At 39.0% G+C, this 20,079-nt stretch overlaps 1 protein-coding gene across 2 annotated transcripts in view; it reads left to right on the top strand.

The window, feature by feature from the left end:
- The first annotated feature begins 13,700 nt into the window (after positions 1–13,700).
- EPC1 (enhancer of polycomb 1) overlaps positions 13,701–20,079 on the top strand; it is a 69,015-nt gene continuing 62,636 nt past the window's right edge. Inside the window, exons 1-2 of one of the 2 annotated variants that reach the window (XM_075144042.1) lie at positions 13,701–13,849; positions 14,562–14,665. The gene's annotated coding sequence lies outside the window, so the exon portion shown is untranslated. Of the gene's footprint in view, positions 13,850–14,561; positions 14,666–20,079 lie in introns of those variants that run through there. The other variant, XM_075144044.1, reaches the window with a different exon arrangement.

Here is a 20,079-nt window from a genome sequence, read left to right as displayed (position 1 = left end):
AAAGAAAAAAGCCACAAAAGTGTTTAAAGAAACTATTAACTCCAAGGGATATCCCAAAGTGGCATTGCTCTGAATGGGAAGGAAATTTTGCTGAAATAACACATTTCTGAAATTCTGAAATATCAAATACTGTTGCTCATTTAGCAAGCAACATATACAATGATGAATCAACAGTTTGAAGTATACATCAGATGCTGTCCAAATATCAGTCAGCTTCAAGAGAGAAGACCTCTGTAAGCACAGACATACAAGAAAGCTTAAAAAAGGATCATCTTGAATTTACCTGTAGCCATTTAGTAATGATACTTTAACACGTTTATACACTGCATTAGAACTCTTAGGTTTGACTTTGATGTTCTTGACAAGTTTATCGGAAAATAATGAGGTCCTTCATGTCTGTACTGGTCTGGATGATTGCAAAAGGGCTGACAAATCGCTCTGTATTTCTAAATTTTATTTAATTTTTTTCTTTTAAATTTTATCATTAGAGAAAAAAAAACATATTCTTGGCAATTTTACATCCAAGTGTATCAATAAAGTAAGTATATCAATGAGAAAATAGGCATAAATGAATGTATGATTGTGCAAATTTGATCTGCAGGTGCTAGATTTTCCTAATTATTCACTGAACTTGTTGCTGCAAAGAACTTGAGCTGAAAAAAAGCGTTGACTTAAGGTATTGAAATTGTAAACAATTAGGATGCTGTACAGAATTCATTAAGTACTTTATGTTTAAATATAGCTAATCTTTCATGAATTACATAAGTATATAATTTATGTATTACTAGGATCTAATATTATACTTATGCAAAGGACTCTACCTAAAATCTTCTAAGGCAGGTATACAGAATAAAAGTGTTAATAAACTGTTGAGCATTATTAACCTGAAGTGTTAGGAAGGGGGAATAAATTAGTTTATAGGCAAATTCAGAGGTCGGTAGAACCCCAATAGTAAAACTATACCAAAAATGATCATGTTTTTTAGAATATTTAATCTTATCTAATACCTCCAAAGCAGCATTAACAGGTTTAGTATGGGATTTAAGGCCCATAAAAAAGAATATTCTTAAGATTTCCAGAAAGCAAGCCCTTTACTCACAGACTTTTTAAAGCAACTGATTCTTCTTCCATTTTTCATTTAACCCCAGGAGAATTATTGCTACAAAACTTACATATGTTTATTCCTTTCTTCCTTTCTTTTCAAGATGTTAAGCTATTAATACTGTAGTAATAAAGTCCATTTGATTTTATGTTGACTCAATAGTCTCCCAAGTCTATTTCGTGTGTTGCTTGATAAATGAGGAAATTCAATGAAGTGCGAGTAGGTTAACTAGTGATTGATCAAATGATATCCAGTAAATAATGAGAAAAATGTGTTAACAGTGGGGAGAAGGACTTTCGGCTCGGAAAAATAAATGAGACTAAAACCAAGTAAATCCAGCTAAGCTGCTTTTTCTCATTGTGACACAAACATTTATAACTACCCGCTCTGACAAATGCCTTAAGTCTACCTGAAATAAAGGTCTATGCTAAAGCTTTATAAAAAGCAACCAAGAAGAGCATGTGGGAACTCAGCTCTATCTTATGTAAAATAATTGAGTTCAACTCAGTTGCAAGTTCACAGTGCCTGTGAAGTACTTTGTATAAAAGTATTACCATTTATAAAGTACTTCCAAGCAATATGAACTATCTTAGTTCATGGTTCACTCTAATACTTTACAAGAAGTATGAAGAGATATAAATGATGCTGAAATTACCTAATATTTTTGTGCACAGCTTCATCATCATTATTTCTTCATGCCTAAACATAAACTGCTGCCCCTCTACTTGCATCAATTCACGTAACTTGTTGGCTAACAGTAGGCTCTAAAGCCCTACTGCTGATTCTCACAGTACTTCTCCTAACCACACAGAAGTTATCACTCTGTACATAAGTGTTCTGGCATTAGTTAGTCCTAGATATCCCATGTGGCAAATACACATAAGGTACTTCACTGTTTTTTAACATTTTGTTTTCAAATCAAGTAACTATGGTATGCACCTGGGTACCGTCATCCACTTCCACACAGCTGCAAGGCTCTCATATGTAATTTTCCTTATCATTCACATTTGAAATAAAGCTACTATGTGCTGCCCTGAGTAATACTCAGGGCTCACATTAGAATCTGAGAGGATGAGAAAGCTCCAGTCCAGTTACAACTCAGAGGTCAATACTTCGGTGCAGGGATTAAAGCAACCACTGTGGAAACAGAGATGGGGAATGGAAGTTTCAAAGCTGTTACCCATGATCAATATGTGTGATTCACACATATTGCACCAGGTAATACTTGACAGGAGATGGGCTGCAGCACCCCTAGCACCTTCAGTAAATCTGCAGTTATTATGATGTATGTCAAAAGAGTACAGAAATTAACTCAGAAGAGAGTATTTCACCAGTCAATGCTGGAATTGAAAGGTCTGGTATATGATTTCTTTACAATCTGAGTCAGAAATCAGTTTTTTGAGACTGAAGGCATACCAGTTCCCTATGAAATAAGACCGCGTTCTAATGCTCCAGCCATTCTCTCAGTCACTAACTGTCCTAGACATTGAACGGTTCTTCAGCAGCTGTAGTTAGTATTGGTGCCAAGCCAGTACTGCATGGATGGACAAGAACCTAGAACAGGAAAAAAGAAATGTGACAAAAAGTGGGACATAACCCAAAGCCAGAGTTCTTGTTCTTGAACTACAGGGTCCTTTTGTTATGGCTAGCTGCCAAAAAGACTGGAAAATTAGGGTATTTTTAATATTTTCATCAAAGGAGTTTTACTGTGTGAAACCTATTAATTACACCAAACATGCACGGGGGCCAGAAAATACTGTATTACAGGTTAGAAGACATACTCAGCAATTGCAGGTTTCATTGGTATTTTGGGTTAATAAGACATGATATAATTACAGTAAAGTAGATATTTTTTTCATAATTTTTACAAGACAGCTATTAAAAAGACTTTGTACCAGATACTACTCTACTATCTAGAGCCAGTCCTTGACAATGTGAAACCATATGTAAAACTGAATAATGACTTTAAAGCTATTAGGCAACAAAACAGTCTAAAAAATATGTGATGCCTTACTTATCGTTTAAAAAGAATCATTGGGTTAAATCCAAAGCTTACTGAGATATGCTTTGGCAAAAATTCTCCAGGTAGATTCTTGAGATTGTTTTGTACATTTGTGCATGCCTACAGACATGGAAGAATTTTTAGTTTATTTTTCCCAGAGCTATTGATTTAAAGAGTCTGCAGCAGAAGGAACAGATATATAGCATGGTATCCATTTTCAGGTCTATTTTTCAATCATCTCCTGTGATCAGATGACCAAGACTTAGTTAAAGACTTTTTAAAACAAAATAAAACACAAAAGCTTGTGCTGAAAAATACCTTTTATTTTGATTTTTGTCTTGATATTTTAGAAGCTGCTGTTCTTGGGCCCTTCCTTAGATTGCTAGCACTATTCCTCACCTCTTTGATTTGAGTTGCACAAAAAAATGTAAAAGGCTTATTTTGGTGTTTGTTTTTTCCATTAAACCTCGTAGTCAGGAAGAAAATTTTGCCCCCTAGATAAACTAATTTTCCTTCAAATTGTGGTGCAGCTATGAAAAAACAGCACTTAAAGGCGTTACAAGACTTGGCCTTTTAAACAACGAACTTGGAGGAAACCTGCAACATGTAAAGTAATAGACAGAAGTTCCAAACTAAAGACATTAAAATTCAGTTCTTTCTGAGCTGCTCCCAGAGCAAGACTGAAGCTGAAGGGGGGATATGACTGCTAAGGTCCAATTCAGACAAAGGAGTAAGTTAAAGCAGCTTCAGGGCTGCTCTAGCTGTTTGGTGAAAGTTGCTATTATGCTGTTGTGCCATCTAGGGATCACGAGGGTGCAACACCCAGGGGCATGCTCCAACAAATTCAGGGCCTGGAATGTCATGGTTCTATTTTGTATGAGCCTCAACTACTTTTATTTCAAGGATAACTTCAGGCAGCAGTCACATCTGCTTTTCTTCCTCCTACTCTTGCATTACACAAAGAAGGAGATGGAACCAAGACTGGCCCAAAAATACGTTGTCAGTTTAGGGAATGCCATTAGTTACTGTTTGGGAGCTGTAATTTCCGTACTCAAGAACCAACGAGAATCCTTCAGTTCGACTGAAATAGGACACTACTATTTATTTTCCCCTCCCATAACTTGAAGCTCTGAAGATAACATTATCCTATGCTTTAGGTCTGCCAAGCTGCCAAATACAGTTTTAAAATTCTAGTAGGCTGCAAGTCTTATCTTTTCAACAGAAGAAAAAGACAAAAAGGTACAGGCATAGTGGTGCAAATGGTAAGAAACAGAAAACTCTTATGGGAAAACAACAGAAGACATGCCGTGCCTGTGGAATGGGGAGAAAAAAATCCATGAAGGTCATGATAGGAAAAGTAAAATAAGGAGTCATGCAAAAGATCAAAAGAATGGCAAAGCTTCATACAAGAGCGTGCAGGGCACACAACAGCCCTGAGAAGGACTGAGAACACAGAGATTCTGGCTGGCAACAGAAGGGTGTTGGGCACTGTTGGAGAGATAAGGGACATCTGCATCACCTGATGGATAACAAATGGAGGAATAAGTACCAAAGAGCCTGGGTACATTTGGCATGGGAAAGGGTCTGGAAGATTCCTGAGATAAATAAATATGGAACTCAGCTAAGTGAGGACTGGAGAGATGTAATCAGTCCTCTGCATGTCCAGTGAGCACACTGGGGGAGGCCAGCCTAAAGTAACTTTGCCAGGCTAGAGTCAGGAATGGAGACAGGATCACAGTAAAGGTAATCCAGGATTAAAATCCAGTGGATGAACCAGTCTGAAGAGCAAGATAAGAATGTGGTCTACAGCAAGACCAAAAGTCAGGAAGGAAAGGGATCCCTGGTATAAAGTACAGCAGTGGAGCATGTCATAGAATCATAGAACAGCCCAGGTTGGAAGGGACCTCAAAAGATCATCTGGTCCAACCTTTCATGCGAAAGGGAGCCTAGAAGAGACTATCTAGCACCCTGTCCAATCATATCTTGAAAACCCCCAGTGATGGGAACATTACCACATCCCTGGAGAGGTTGTTCCAGTGAATAATTGTTCTCACTGTAAAAAATTTCTTTGTTATATCAAGATGAAAGTTCTCCTGGTGCAACTTGTACCCATTTCCCCTTGTCTTCTCCATGTAGTTCCTTGTGAAGAGAGAGCTTCCGTCTTCTTTGTAGCTGCCCTTTAAATACTGGGATACTGTAATGAGGTCCCCTTGAGCCTTCTCTTTTCCATTAGACAATGTCTAATTCCTCTTTCCTCATAGGCAGGTTCTCCAGCCCTTTGATCATCGTTGTGGCCCTCCTTTGGACCCTCTCCAGTCTGTCCACCTGTTTCTTGAATTGTGGCGACCAGAACTGGACACAGTGCATTCCAGCTGCGGCTTGACAAGTACTGAGTGGGACGATCACATCTCTGTCTCTGCCAGTAATGTCCCTGCGATTGTAGCTCAGGATCGGATTTGCCTTTCTTGCTGCAGTGGCGCGCTGCTGACTCAGGTCAGGTCAGGATAGACAGACCTGTCAAGGAGCAGAAATAAAAATTTAGGAGCATATCATAGCCCAGAAGTACCTTGAACAGGGAAGGACAGCTATTGCCTAATGCTAACTTGAGGAAAATGTTAAATCACTGGCCAGTTCCTTGTTGATGGGTCTTGCTAGGCCCTCAGTCACTGAAGAGGCAGAGTGCAGGTAGATTCTTACAGGTTTTGCCTGGCCAAAACAACAGTAGTCAGCTGCATGACCTTCTCATGGTATATATTTCAGTCTATGCTCAGGTCTCATCTATAAAAGAGTCAGTTGCAGTGAGGACCTACTTACATTTTACATTTCAATATTTTAGTTTAAGAGTTGAATGACAAAAATAGGAGTGCTTTTAGTACAAGGAGCTTCAGTTCCTAATGAACATGTACTAGAATAGAAACCTTTGCTGACAGTCAATAACTTGTCATTTGCTGCCCTTAAAAAATCTAGTCAAAGGAGCAAATACAGCTGCAAATAACTTTTAAACTATAAACAATTGGGACTAATACAGAATTTTTCAAACTGAACTACTACCTCTTCCAGGTTTCAATAGTATTGAATTGCAACTAATTAGCCTTTGTTTTCAGAAAATATATGTTCTTAAAAATACACATTTTGATTCTCAAAACATAGTCAATTATAAGCTAAATATTTTTAGAGAAAGTTGCATCGGGAGAAATGTTAGTGGCTATTTATAAGGTAAAAGCTAAAATTCTATCATCACAAAAGAAATTCCATGCTAGTTTTCAAAATTAAGAGGAACCTGAGATGAAATAAGCAGCTATGAAAATAAAGAATATATTCATAAATTGTTAAGTTCCCCTTTCTTCCATTTGTGGACTGATAACATACCTATTTTAAGTTGGCCTATATGGGTAAGGGAAAACTAAAGTTTTTTTTCTGCCTTATACCAGACTGTGAAGCACGTTTCTATAAGGTTTAATGATCAATGCGTACAAGTGTAGCTCATCACTTGCAGGTGTGCCATTTACAAACCACTGAGAAACATTTGCATTAAGATTTTTGTGTAACAGCCTTAGCCCTGGATGCTCTGCATATTCTCCATCTTTGCTCAGACCAAAGGGCTCTGGCAATGCTTCTTGGAAATTTACTGTGTAAATAAGGTATTGTGATCCAGCTGGCAATACGTGTACTAGATCTAGCCTGTAGAGTATTTCCTTTTGGTCTGATATTTTTTTCTTTGTGCAAACTACGGAGCATTTTTTTTTTGACAGAAGAGAAAGGCTCTTCTTGCTCCTTGCTAAGAGATGCTGCTTCCATTAGGTCCCTATGAGTGGAAGCAGCAGGGCAAGGAGCACATTTCTTACTGTACATGAGCAGCTCAGGAATGAATGTTACTATTGTCTCTGCAGCACACTTGGGGAGGGCAAAACTGGGACCAGTGTAACATAAGATATACAAGACATTACATGAAAAGGTTGCATCCCTGCAACATATAGACTTTCTCTTACTGAGTGATTACATTTATAATCAACAAACTAATTAAGTTTGGTCAGCTTAGTCTTCAGAGCTTTTTCTAACATTAATAAGAAGATAAATAGTAAACACATTGTTTAAACTTAAAAATAGGGAAACTGCCAATAAATGTATACTTTAAGTCAGAATCTCTAGAAAATCAACAAGGATGTGAAAAAGCAAAGAATATTTGATCAGCAAAATTAGGGATACAGAAAGGAATTTAAGAAAAATTAGGTAAAAAAGTAAGTATTGTATTTGTCCCTGAGTGGTTTGAAATATTACATCTGGTAATAATAATGCAGAAGAGCAGGTATGTCAAATAGGCAATTTCGTATTTGAGAATATGACGGGCGATGTAATACCAGAGGATGTATATGAACGACTTTGTTTTCCAGAAGCAATTAATAATGAAAAAACAGCCACTGTATTCTGATATCTTAAAATAATTAATGCCTTATCACTTGCATCCTGGAATTTCAGATGAGCTGACCAATTAATGCATTCAGCTTGCTGACCAGAGTTTATGCTGCCTGATTCTAGTTACTAAGTGAAAGGTACCCAGATTGAAACAGTGTTATCTATAAAAAGGCTGAACTTAATAAGAAACAAGAAGAAATGAAAGCTTTTGTGATGCAGTTCGTAGTCTTGCTGAATCTGGAATTGTAAAGGACTTTGGTTCAGTCATCTCAGACCTACATATCCTCAAAGTTGTATGTAACTGTAGGCTTTTCTTAAATTCCCCTTGATGTATTCTTCCTATGCTCATCAAGCTTTGGCTGACTAAACTGGCTTCCATTCAGTATGTCACCAACATCAGAACATTTCAAAAAAGAAAACTGAATTGTGACAGCATTGCCTTTGCCATACAGATGGTGCATTTGTTTGCAGCAGCAGAAAAAGTGAACACCATGAGTGACTGAACAGTTCTGAGATGTTTTCAACAGTGGCCCTTTATTCTGAATGACAAATGTGAATTCAGAAAAGAACAGATAAAATCTCCTGAACACATAAACCAGTCAACAGGCAAGTCAGCGGAACACAGATGGACTGCAGCCATTATTCACCTTATCTGAATCCATGGCATTTCTGCTGAAATTTTCTAGGTGTAATAAATCATATGGGAAAATGGTCTCCAATAGTAGCTCATCTAACAAAATCCATAAGGGATCCCTTAATTGTCAGAAGATGAAAATCTGAGAAAACAACAGAACTTATTTAACAAAGCAGAAGCATCAATTGCATGTTCCCTTGTTTTGGCACAACACATTGTAAACAATTCAACAGCAGCAGCAACAGCTGTATCTTACAGTCTGGGAGCAATGCTCACACAAGAACCATTGTGGACATTAAAGAGGAATGCAGGCAAGTAAAAAAGATGCTTTAACAGTTACTTCTGCCTGCCAACATCTCAGTGAATATTTATTCAGCATCAATTTTAATACAAGGATGAGGATCCAGTGCTTGAATTCAAAAGCACTGAATAACCTTTCACCTGAAATTCCAAGACCTGGACCAAAGCTGATGTGATTCTCTTTCAAACAGCAGCACATAACAGGGAAAGTATGCAGAATAATCCCAATCAAACCGTTGCCAAAGTTAAAAGAAAGGTTTCACAGTGAGCTTTTTTTCCAGATTTTTTTTTCTGACTTTGTTCTGAAATCACACCCACTATTTCCCCACAAGCTTCAACCAGTTAAATATAGACAACTAAAAGACCATAATTTTTTCAAATGCATCTGTGCCAACATGGTGTGGCTAAAGTATTCTTTTCATAAGTATACTGTCATATAGGACTTTTCATATGGATGTAGATTTAATTCTGAAAGGATGGCACATTTTGATTCCTACAACAATTCAACAAAAGGTACTTTCCAAAACTCATGAAGATGGTTAATGCATAAAAAGATATAGGTTATGAGCTGATCAATCTGTACAGTGGATCTGAGCAGATACTTTCAGACCATCATACAAGGATACATCAGAAATAACAGGAGGGGGGAAAGCTATCCTCAGAGATGTGTGGCATACCTTGGCAACCAACAGCAACAGATGTTTTGGAGGTTTATTTCTGTTTTTTATTTTCAGAAGACTCCCGTGCATTTTTGTAACAAATTGCTTTTCCACCTATATTGACTTGGCTCTTTTTCCACAGCTTTTGCCACTGAACATCATCCTAAAACCATCTGAACTGTCACTGGCAGGACTTCTGATGTGAAAAGCATGAATGACATATCAACCTGTGCCAATACTGTAATTTAAATCTACTTGGTCTAATCATGAAGTATTTGGAGACGAGGTCCCAGCACAAGTAAAGAAATTCAGCAGTGCAACTTCAGTGTCCGAAACAGAGAAAAACACTGCTTGAAGTAAGATTAATGAGGAAAGAAATCCTTACTGATACTCACAGTACTGCAGACTTTGAATGAGAAGAAAATAATGGTGAGTGGGTTATCGGTAAAAGGCAACTTTGATCAGCTTATTAAGGTGGGCACAAGTGCAGCAGTATGTATATCTGTGTACAGGCAAAAGCAAAATTCTGAGAGCAGCGTTAAGTCCTATTGACAGAAGAACTGGGAAGGTATGACCGAAAAGGGGTTACTGCAAAGGATACAGAAATTAATGGGATGGTTTGCTGAACAGGGGTACCTGTAACGGTAATGCAGCAGGAAAGCAAATGAAATTTTGGGATATGCAGAAAAAATATCAGGAGTTACCTTACTTTAGTATGTGGCAAGTAGTGTAACTGTTGTTGGCATATTGCACCTATTTCTGCTGTCCATGATTCGTGAAGCGTGAAGGTTGCTGATAAACTGGAGAAGCACTACAATCACATAACATCCATAACAAAGAGTAACATTTTGTGAGTCTTATATACTCAAACAAAACCAGAACTTGGACAGAGAGATGGGAAGAAGAGGTTTAAGAAGTTACAAAGCCTGTGATTTAAAGTTAAATTTCAAGCGAGTCAAGTGATCACTGTAACAATTTAGTGAAGATTGTGGTGGATTTTTTTGTCACTATACATTTTCAGTCAAGACTGGATGCTTTTTAAAAATATCTGACCTGGGTCAAACAAGAATTAAGCTAGGGAAGTCTGTGTCCTCCTTTATGATACAGTCAGGCATCAACGATCCATTCTTATGCTATAATTTATGAATTTTCCAAATTACAGCAAATCAGTTTTTTAGACTGATCAATTTTTTTTCTTCAAGAGCAATTATGCAGCTATGTGAACATTATCTACCCAATAAAAATGCAAAATATTTATGCATTTGGTGATCTTTCAACTGAAAAACATGCAATGCCATTTTTATGAAAAGAAAACAAATTATCATTTTCATACCAGTTGCAAAAGCACTTTGATATCCTTCAGCTATTGCTATCCACCTAATGATTTACTGACTAAACAGGACTGATAATTCACTTCATAAAGCCATCAAGAAAAGATTGTCAAAAGAAGATGAGTGTAATTTGTTTGTTACAAGTGTAGAGATAGAGACCTACTTGGAAAATATGGCAGTAGAGTTATATCTTTATGGGCAAGATAAAGATTAATGAAAATGAAAGATAAAGAATAATAAAAGCAACTGCAAGCAGAATGTAAAAAGTAGTTTCACTAATTTGAGTAAGGTTATGTTATTTGAATGCTATCAGTTTTTAGCCGCTTTTTTGTGTTAGTCTAAATCCTAAAATGTAGCTAGTTTGTTGCTCTGCTCCCATACAGATATTCTATTTCCCTGTTTTTGAGTAAAATCTCAAGATGAACATTCACACCAAGCATTGGACAAAGCTTTAAAAAACAAGAGTGCAGAGTGGATAGTGGTGCTCTTTGGAGTTACTCTGAACAATAAGAAATTTGGGGAAATTTGACATCAAGTCAAGTGAGGGTTGTTCTTAAAGCATGAGAACATATTGTTTAGCTTTTCTTGGAACACTTATTCAGATAAAAAAAGCCACAATTTGCATTTCAATCACTATCTCAATTCTCAACATTTAGCATTTGATATACAATATTTTCAGTTAAAACTGATGATGAGATCAAACATGAGAGAAAATGATCCTGGCTTAAACAGTTACCATACATCAGCTCATCTACAGAATTAGTAAGCTTTAAATCAGAAGGAAATTAGGGGTAGTTCAGTTTCATTTAGCCTGTAACAAAAGAATCCAATCAAATTCTTTCACGTTTGCCACACCATAATATTTCTGCACATATTCACCAAGGTCTAGCTCATTTGAGGTTATTTACTTTGCAGCATTTAGCCCCAAGTTATATCATGGCTAGCCGACATACTTAGGAGCTTGTCACATTGTTGCTGTAGTAAATACAATCTTATCTAAGGTATTTCATGAAAAAGAATCACAAGCAATTTGCAAATAAGCAGCTACTACTACTGCAATGCCGCTACTAAATGTGGGAAAGAAAGAAAAAAAAGTCTAAAAACCTACAGCAACATAACATAACAAAGAATGTACCGAGAGGGGTATGAGCCTACGGACCACATCCCTCCTCCAAAGCATGGTTTGCCCTCCTGTATGTAGCTATGCCCTAAAACAGAGCCGCGTGGCCCTTTCCGCCTCCCGCTGTTCAGATGAGGGCTGTGTCAGACCTGTGCTAGTTTAGGGCAGATAGTGATGAACATTTAATCTACGGGACGCTGCAAGGGTATGAGGGGTTCTCAAAAAACAGGTAACAGGAGAAGGAACCTTCCCAGTGTGCATGGCCATTTTGGTCCCAACCCTCCCGCGTGCTTATCTACTTGTATTAACGAGTTTGAGGTGACCCTTTAGTAAGCAGGTGTTCATATAATAAACACTACCAGCAGGAGTTGTACTTATGAATTCACTAAACACAAGTTAGGAGGGAGGTCCAGATAATCAATACGTAGTCCTCAATCTAACGGTTAAGAACAACACTTTTATTCCTATAAAAAGCATGCTACATCCCTTCAGGCCCATATAATTTGAACTAGTGTATATCTTTTTTTCTAGGACTTGTTAAATGCTAGCAGGCCTGGTTTATGATTTTTCTATGTCACCCTGCCTTTCGGATCTTTCATTGCCTCTCCTAGATCAAACATAAGCTTTGCATCTGTGTTTTCAATGTTCTCACAGCTTACTTGCCCCTTATCTGTTTTCTGCCATTATAAAAAAAAAATAATGCCAATCTGATTACGCTTCTGTAGTTCATCTGCTGCTTTCTTCCATGCTGTCCTTCTTTTAGAGAAGTTTTCTTTCAACAGCCACAAAACCAATTATTTTTCTTCATCAAATCCCACCTTATGTCTTCTTCGCCATGATGTGTACACAGAAACAAGAGTTAGGCTGATGGTGTGTTGCAAACTGTGCCTTCCTGGCTGATCAATACAGCTCATTGTTTCCCTCATCTGTCTGTAGCCATCTGCTGTCTTTTGTTTTATACTTTTGAGGTCTTCAGGGCAGGAATTATCTTTTTGCCCTATATTTCTATATGGTATATCATCGTAATCGTAGTCTAGGATTAAGGCTGCTAGATAGCATGATAATACAAACAAATAATAATAATGAAAAAATTTGCTGTAAGTTCTTTGGAGATTTTTTTTTTAAATCTAAGACCTAGAAATATGAGGTGGTTCAGGGAAAAAATCACCATTTTCACTGTTTTTCAGTACCTCTGAAAAAGGTTTAGAATAGTAGTGGATGGGAATATTAATTCAAGTCTTTTAATATAGCGCTGGATCAGGCTCAGCAGGTCTGACAGCCTGTCTCCATTGTAACTCCTACTAAAGGCAGTAAAAGGACTCTCAAGGGAAATGAATCAGGCCCTACCGAGCCCATGAGGCAGCGTGCAAAAGGAGCTGTGCTATTGCCTGGTGGCTCAGATAGAGGACCACATATTGACATTTTTATGATCAACTCCCATTTAAATATGCCATGTTTTGCTATTTATTTTCTTTTTAAAGTGAATGTCAAAAAAGTTAAAGGGCTGCAACACTATACAGGGTCATAATGTTAGAAAATCCAAGATTATTTCTGCAGAAACCGTAATTCAGGCAGACTACTGCGAACCTCAAATGAGAAAACATAAATACTACAAAATGTGTATTTACATGCGAGAGGCCTAACTTTCAGTCACCGCTGAGAATCCTCATTCCAGTGTCCTCTCTGCGCCTACATGCTCACTTACGAGACTGTAATACGTTAGGGGGATAATTTTATCTTGCACTGAAGACTGAAAGTGTTAGAATTTGCCTGCCTTTTCACAGCACAGATACAGCAGGGACTACCTGACTCAGCTCAGAAACTGGAGCCACAGCATCAAATTTCCCAACCCACTTAATTTGAAAGCCTGCCAAGATAGGTGAAAGACCTTATAAATATGTAAAGCAGGAAGTTCAGATTACACAGTGATGTAAATTCCCAGTGATTGATGCCCTTTTAAAAACAATAAAAATCCTCGAGAAAGTACAACGTTGGTAAATCTGCTTTACCACCCGTGATGTCTGGTGGAGCCGCACGGAGTTTAGACGATGCATTGTACTTTTCGTGCGGATTTTACTTTGGATTTCTACCACTTCCTGGAGGCCAGGGGGAGGCACAGTGGGAGGAACCAAAAAACTCGGTGCCACAGCCATTTTGTTTGTGGGCAGCATGGTAGCATTCTGTCAGTCAGTATAAGGAGGGGTTTTTAAAACAGTATTTATGGAAAAACTATTCCTGCCATAACGGATGTATCTGTTGAATTTAGTGTTAATTTAGTTCTTTCAAAGGTAGGTATTTATATTTGTAAGTAAATTGAGTATTTGTTGGGATTCAAGCCTCCCCACTTTCCAGGAATCATGGATTTTGTTTCAGGCATGACTGGCTTTTTTAGATGCTGCGAGGTGGCTGAAGTGCGGCGGGGCCGGGGTGCTGGCGGCGGGGCCGCCCGGCGCCGCGGGGAGAGGCGAAGGGATGCGCTCGTCGGCAGAAACTTGCTCCAGGGTTCGGAGTGGGGGCTGGGCGGGGGGAGGGAAAACGGCAAAGTCTCGGAATTATTTTCTCCAGCTGTCTTTCTTTATTAATTCTCAAGAGGCGGCTGCTCGCACCGACAGGAGGGATGAGGCGGGGGGGTTGCGTGGAGCGAGCCGTAGTTTTGCAGTGTCACCGAAAACCAGCGCTAGACTTTGGTCCTGTGTGTTTCAAAGGCGGGTGTAAAATGGCACACTGCATTTTTCAAGGCGGCGACGGCGGCGGCGGGGGGAGCGGGGAGGGCGGCGGGGCCGCTGCCCGCGGAGCCCATCGAGCCGCCCCCGGCCCTGGCAAAGTTGTGACCCCGGCGACGCCGGGCTCCCCCGCCCCGGCCGCCGGCATCGCCCGCAGACCCCCGGGGAAGCCGCCTCCTTCCTCCTCACCCGGCGATCCTGGCGGGGGTGAGGGGGGGGTGGAAGGAAGGGGGGAAAAAAAAAAGTCTCACTTTTTGCATTTGCGAAATATTTTAAGGATGTTCGGGGAGCCCTTTGCAGCATGGAGGTGGCTGGTTGTAGGAGAGCGAGTATGCAGTCCATATTGTTACAGCCGTTTTGCAAGGACTGCCTTCTCCGAAGGTAAGTTTGTGATTTTAACCAAAAATATTCGTTGCTGCGTTTTTTTGGCGTGTAATAGTGCTGTGGAGGGTTTTCGTTGTGTTGATGAACAAAACGTAGTCTTGTATTTTTCTTAGATTTGATCTCGTGTGTATCCCACCCAGCGATGTCTCCTTAATATCGACAATTACTGAAGTCAGTTTTGTTTCCTCTTTAAAATTTTATACACGCGAAGCTTAACAGCAATTTAAGTTCCTTTTAAGAGTATAAGAACTCAGATATTTTCGAGATGGACTTGGTTTTTTTGGTTCTGGCTTTCTGTTTGGGGGGGGTTCTTTAGCGATAATAAACGGATCCAGGACCAAATATGTGACTGTCTTTATAGATATAATGCAGCTGTAATATATAAAGAAGCATATTATGTCGCTGCTATATGGTCGGGTCGTGGCTAAAAGAGTTTACAATGCCATTTGTGATGGCTCTTGATGGATTACTTTGGTCTAAAGTACGGGGGAAAACTGCCCTTGGTATGGTGAAGGTGGAGATTGACATATCAGGGTTTATATTAAGTTATGTCTCTTACTAAAGAGTGACCTTTTTATTTACAAATTAGCGCTCTTGTGGCAATTAGCTTAAAGCATTAGTTATATAAAGGTTCTTATTTCACCACGCTTCGTTTAGATATCTTGGTGTTGTGTTTTTTTTTTTTTTTGGGGGGGGGAGGATGAGTGGTTTGTTTGTTTGTTCTTTTTCCTCCAAGAAGGTACGTTTGGGAGACATTTTGTAATTTTTGGCGTTTTTCTAGGCGCATTTTTTTCCCGCACGGCGGGAGCTGGTTTTTGTTCGGCGGCGGGCGGCGCGGCGCGGCGCGGCGCGGGGCGGCCCGTGTGTGCCCCCGCTCCGGGGGGGAAAGGTGGGGCTCGCTTGATCCATTGTACCTTTCCTGTTCTCCGTATCAAAAGTAACCGCAGATTAGTTAGAAAGATGATTAAATTGTATTTCTGAACAATCGTGGTGTTGCACGAACTACGGCCCGGAACAGGCATGACCTCACCCTTTCGCTGGTTCCTGTAATGAAGCAGATTTTTTTTTTTCCCTCCCCCCTCCCCCCAATCCTGTACCTAGAGACCGGTTTTCTTCAGTAATGAGATTTTCGGCCCCACCCCCAAAATGATTTTATAGTGGCTGCAGATGAAAGGTTTTTAAATGATTTTTACATACAATATGGAAGGCTTTGGTACACGTTTGCTGTGCAACTAGTCCATTGTTTGCTTGTTGTGAAGTTAAAGGTTACTGTTTGCTGCTGGTTATTAAACCATAAGGTCCCTCTTGCTTGTGTGCTTGCATATACAAATTTCTTGTTGAGGTCTGTAGGAGTTTGGATTGTGTATGAAGGTGGGATTGTAAAGAAGGGAAAACCTAACGTAGTCCTTCAGATTGTAACAGGATTCACCTGAGGTGGGTGGGTTTTTTCTTTCCTGTTGCTAACTGGAGCATGCGTTTTACATGTATTTATAAATAGATATATATTAATGTGTGTTGTTTTTCTTTTGTTACAACCTACAGATCACCTCGGTTCTAAGTGCAAATGTTTTAGAAGGCTTTCTGCTAACATCCATATTAGGCATTTAAGAAAACAGAAGTGATTAATGTTCTAAGAAGATGGGTGGGAAGACGTAGTCAAGCCTATGATCACAGCATATATTAGAAAACTCAACAGGTTCAGGAATAAATTTAACGTTAAATTTAACACATTTTTAAGGAATCAATGGGCCTATTATTTTGGAATGATATGAAGCTGACAATTTTAGAGACCTTTGCATCTATTTTACATTTCAATGTCTTCGTTATTTTCAAAGAATAAATTTGACAAATACGGGACTGTTTGAAACAGTCTCTGAACTGCTCATGGTGTTTTAATCTTCAAAAATGCATTTAGATTTTGTTTTTAAAGAAAGTTTGCTCATTAAGTTATTTAGTTTTATGGAAAATTATATACAACTTCAGGTAGATCTCTGCAATGGTCTCTTTTTTTTGTTTGTTTGGGTTTTTTTGTTTTAAAGGGAGGTAAAATTTACTTCTATCTTAGGCAAATATATCTTGTAACCTTCTTCCATTAAGAGGCATCTATATCCAGGAGAACAGTCAGCTTTCATCATCTCTCCTCTGTCAGACAAGATCTGTTTTTATGAAGTCTTGGCTGGAGCGTAGAGTCCTGTTGGCCTATGACAGTGCAATATGACCCTTACATTTTCGGTGTCCTGGTACAACTCTTAGGCCTTGAGGACAAGCATCAAGGTATGGACCCTCTTAGAAGGTGTGGATTTTGTACATCTCTGAGACATTATCACTAGGTCACAAGGTTGGCATTTTGGGTTATGCCAATGGAAGTAGAGCCAATTGTTGTTGAATCTATTACCATAATTATAAATCTTAGAGAATCACTGGGTTGTTTACACCTGAGTAATGCTGATCCAACTGTCATTTTCTTCTTTACATCGCGTAGACCAATGTTCAGTTTGCTGATCCATGGACAACAGTACTGAGCAAATGATAAACTACCAAAGGTAGTTTCATGCTTCTGCTCCTCTTGTCATCCCGGACTATGAAAGTGGTGATTTCTTGTGACTGCAGCCTGTGCACGCAGGCCATGAATGAACTGATCGCTAGTGATCTTGCTGCTCAGAAGCAGCTTCTAGCTCAGTGAAGTCAGCAAGAACATGAATGCTGAATAGAAACTTGCTCTTCTTTCTCCCATTCAGTTGGGGCTTCAACATTGGTTATGGTTTCGCAACTTTGATGCTGCATCTGATGAAAGTGTCTGTTCTCACTCCTACCAAGAAGTCATAAGGTGAGAGGAGCGAAGTGCTGATGTTTTGCAATTCAGTGGTTTCCTCATTTCTCTCCTGCTTCCTTTTTGAGCCATTGCTGAACAAGAAATAGTTCCCAGCAGATATGTTGTCAATGAGGAATAAGAATTGATTAAGATCTAGCATCCTCTCAAAGCTAAATAGGAACTAATTTACCTCCTGCATCTTCTGCAGAAATGCCTGGAAGAGTCATTACTGAGGGGTGTCTCTGTCTTGAATGTGTATTTTCCCCACCCTGCTCCTTCTGAAATGCCTGTCTGTTGAATACCAGGACCTAAAATATAAGAGATTGTTTTCTTTTCTTTTTCTTTGTTGGTTTCTTTATTTTGTCCCCTATATATCCTTCCCTTTCTAAGATGGCAAAACTAATATATTTTTCTCCTAATACGGTTTCCCTTTTACCTAGAAACTCTATATAAACTCCATACAACTTTCAAAGATATTTGGCTCTTCTGGCTTAAAACTATTCGAAGTACAGCATCCTACTGTAAACCAAATAATCTTTTCCAAGATCTCAACTTATCCTGACTGACCAAAATGTCCTGTGTGCCTTCATGACATTCCTACCAATATTACTAGTATTTCATACTCAAGTAAGAGGCACAAGGTAAAAAAATCTGTATGTCTGTCTAAAATTGTCATAGAAGTGCAGAAGTGTAGATCCCAGGCAGATTTAACCAGCTTCCAAAGTTAGCCAATAATAATGTGAAGACAGTTCCCCAGATGAGTGCTAGTGGTATAAAAGAATTTGGGACTCGGTTCAAATAAAAGCCGTAATTCCTACTTTATTCACTCATATATCACTGTGTACTCTGTTTTCCTATGGGTGATAACATGCCTTGGCGGCTGGGACTCCTGGCTGTTCCCTTTTGAGGGTTCTAAACTATTCATTGTTTCTTTGATTCAACACTCAACAAGGTTTCAGGAGAGCAGGAAAATGTATCTTTACGTTCTAAACCTTGTGACATAGTCTTGTTTCTCACCTTTCTTATTTCATGACTTTGCTATCTGTAGTACTTCACATCATACATGTCAGCATCAAGTTATAGCAATGAATAATATTTTAAAAACTTGCTTCGAGGGTCACCTGTTTCCCAGCTGTGAACAAAGGATGATATATTTCTTGTTTGCTTCAGACTCTCATCTTCTAGCAAGTTAGGTCCCTCCACACCTCTTCCGAACTGGTATTTGCATGGCTTCTCGGTGTTATGAAATAATCTGCTCTACCTCCTACATGCCAGAGGAAACTGCTATGGCTAGCGTATCTTTCCACCTTTTAGCATTCTTGATATTTTTCCTCTTTTATAAAATATCTCAAGAAGTTAATTCATTGTAGTAAAGAGGTCCAAATCCTTGAGACATCCTAGATTTTAAATGCTTTAGTAAATATACAGGGTCGGGGGTGGAAATATCAGTGCTTTTAAACAGAATTTCTCTGGCTTGCTGTTGTGAGCAACAAAGCATGCCTTGGACGCATATGACCACATACCCGTGGCTTCAGCTCTCATGGGCTTCTTGAGATTCTTAGCTAAGTCATGTTTCCAGTATATCGTGTTACCGTTGGACTGTCCTTTGGGCCCAGGAGCAAGATAATACCAATACTAAAAATTTCCTTAATAGGAAGTTTTGTTCATAAATTCCCTACTGATAATAGCTAAAGCCTAAAATTGGTGGTCAGAATTTGGCCCTTAAAGTAGGTATTGCAGTGCTTAAAAAGTAAGTACATTTGCTAAAAATTATTCTTTCTGCTTATCTCCCTGTATAAACAACAGAGAGAGATGGGAACTGCCAAATAACATGTAAGTACTAGTCTTCACTAGTTGTGCAGGGAGTTGAGATGCTGTTACGGAGGTCCTGGACAGTAAATGGAAAGTTGCTCAGAGGCATACAATACCATACAATAGAAAACAATAGTTACGGATGCCTATGTCTATTGGTTTGAGCACCAATAAAAATAGCAAGAGCTCTAAATGCTAGGCCTTCTGCAATCCGTGGAAAGTCAAACCTGGAGCAAATGGTTTCAAATGGTGGGACGCTGACTCTCCATCTTCTGTTGTTGAAGGCAGTCTGCATCACTTTTGCTAGGGAAAGGGAAAAGGAGTTAGATTTTACAATGCGTTGAGCACTGGGATTCCCAGAGGAAGAGGGAAAGAGGTGGGCTGGATCTTATCCCTGCTCCCAGGGCTGCTTCATGGATTTTAGTCAATAATGTTTAAATGTAAAAAGTAGGAAGCCCCAGGAACAGCAAGGAGAACCAAGGGTTTGTTCCTCCCAGAGCAGTGCTCTTGTTGTCAGGTTCCATTTTGTTTTTTTTTTCTCTGGAACCTGTGCTTGTAAGCGTATGGTTAGATATCTAGGTAACGAGCCTGTAAGGTGGTGTGAACTCATGCTTCAATGGACTAACAGTAAGCTGTGCTTCTGAATAAATTGGAATCACTGTATTGTAAGCACTTAATGTAGAACTTGCTTCACCTGACTTTAGACGGGTATTGTTAAATCTGTAATCCTAGTCATTGAAAAGAAACCGGTCAAGTAAATCACATCTTGAAAAAACAAACAACAAAA

The sequence above is a fragment of the Calonectris borealis genome, chromosome 2 (genome assembly GCF_964195595.1).
Source record: "Calonectris borealis chromosome 2, bCalBor7.hap1.2, whole genome shotgun sequence".
NCBI lineage: Eukaryota > Metazoa > Chordata > Aves > Procellariiformes > Procellariidae > Calonectris > Calonectris borealis.
The sequence above is the reverse complement of the archived record's forward strand: the minus strand, read 5'-3'. Positions and strand labels throughout refer to the sequence as shown.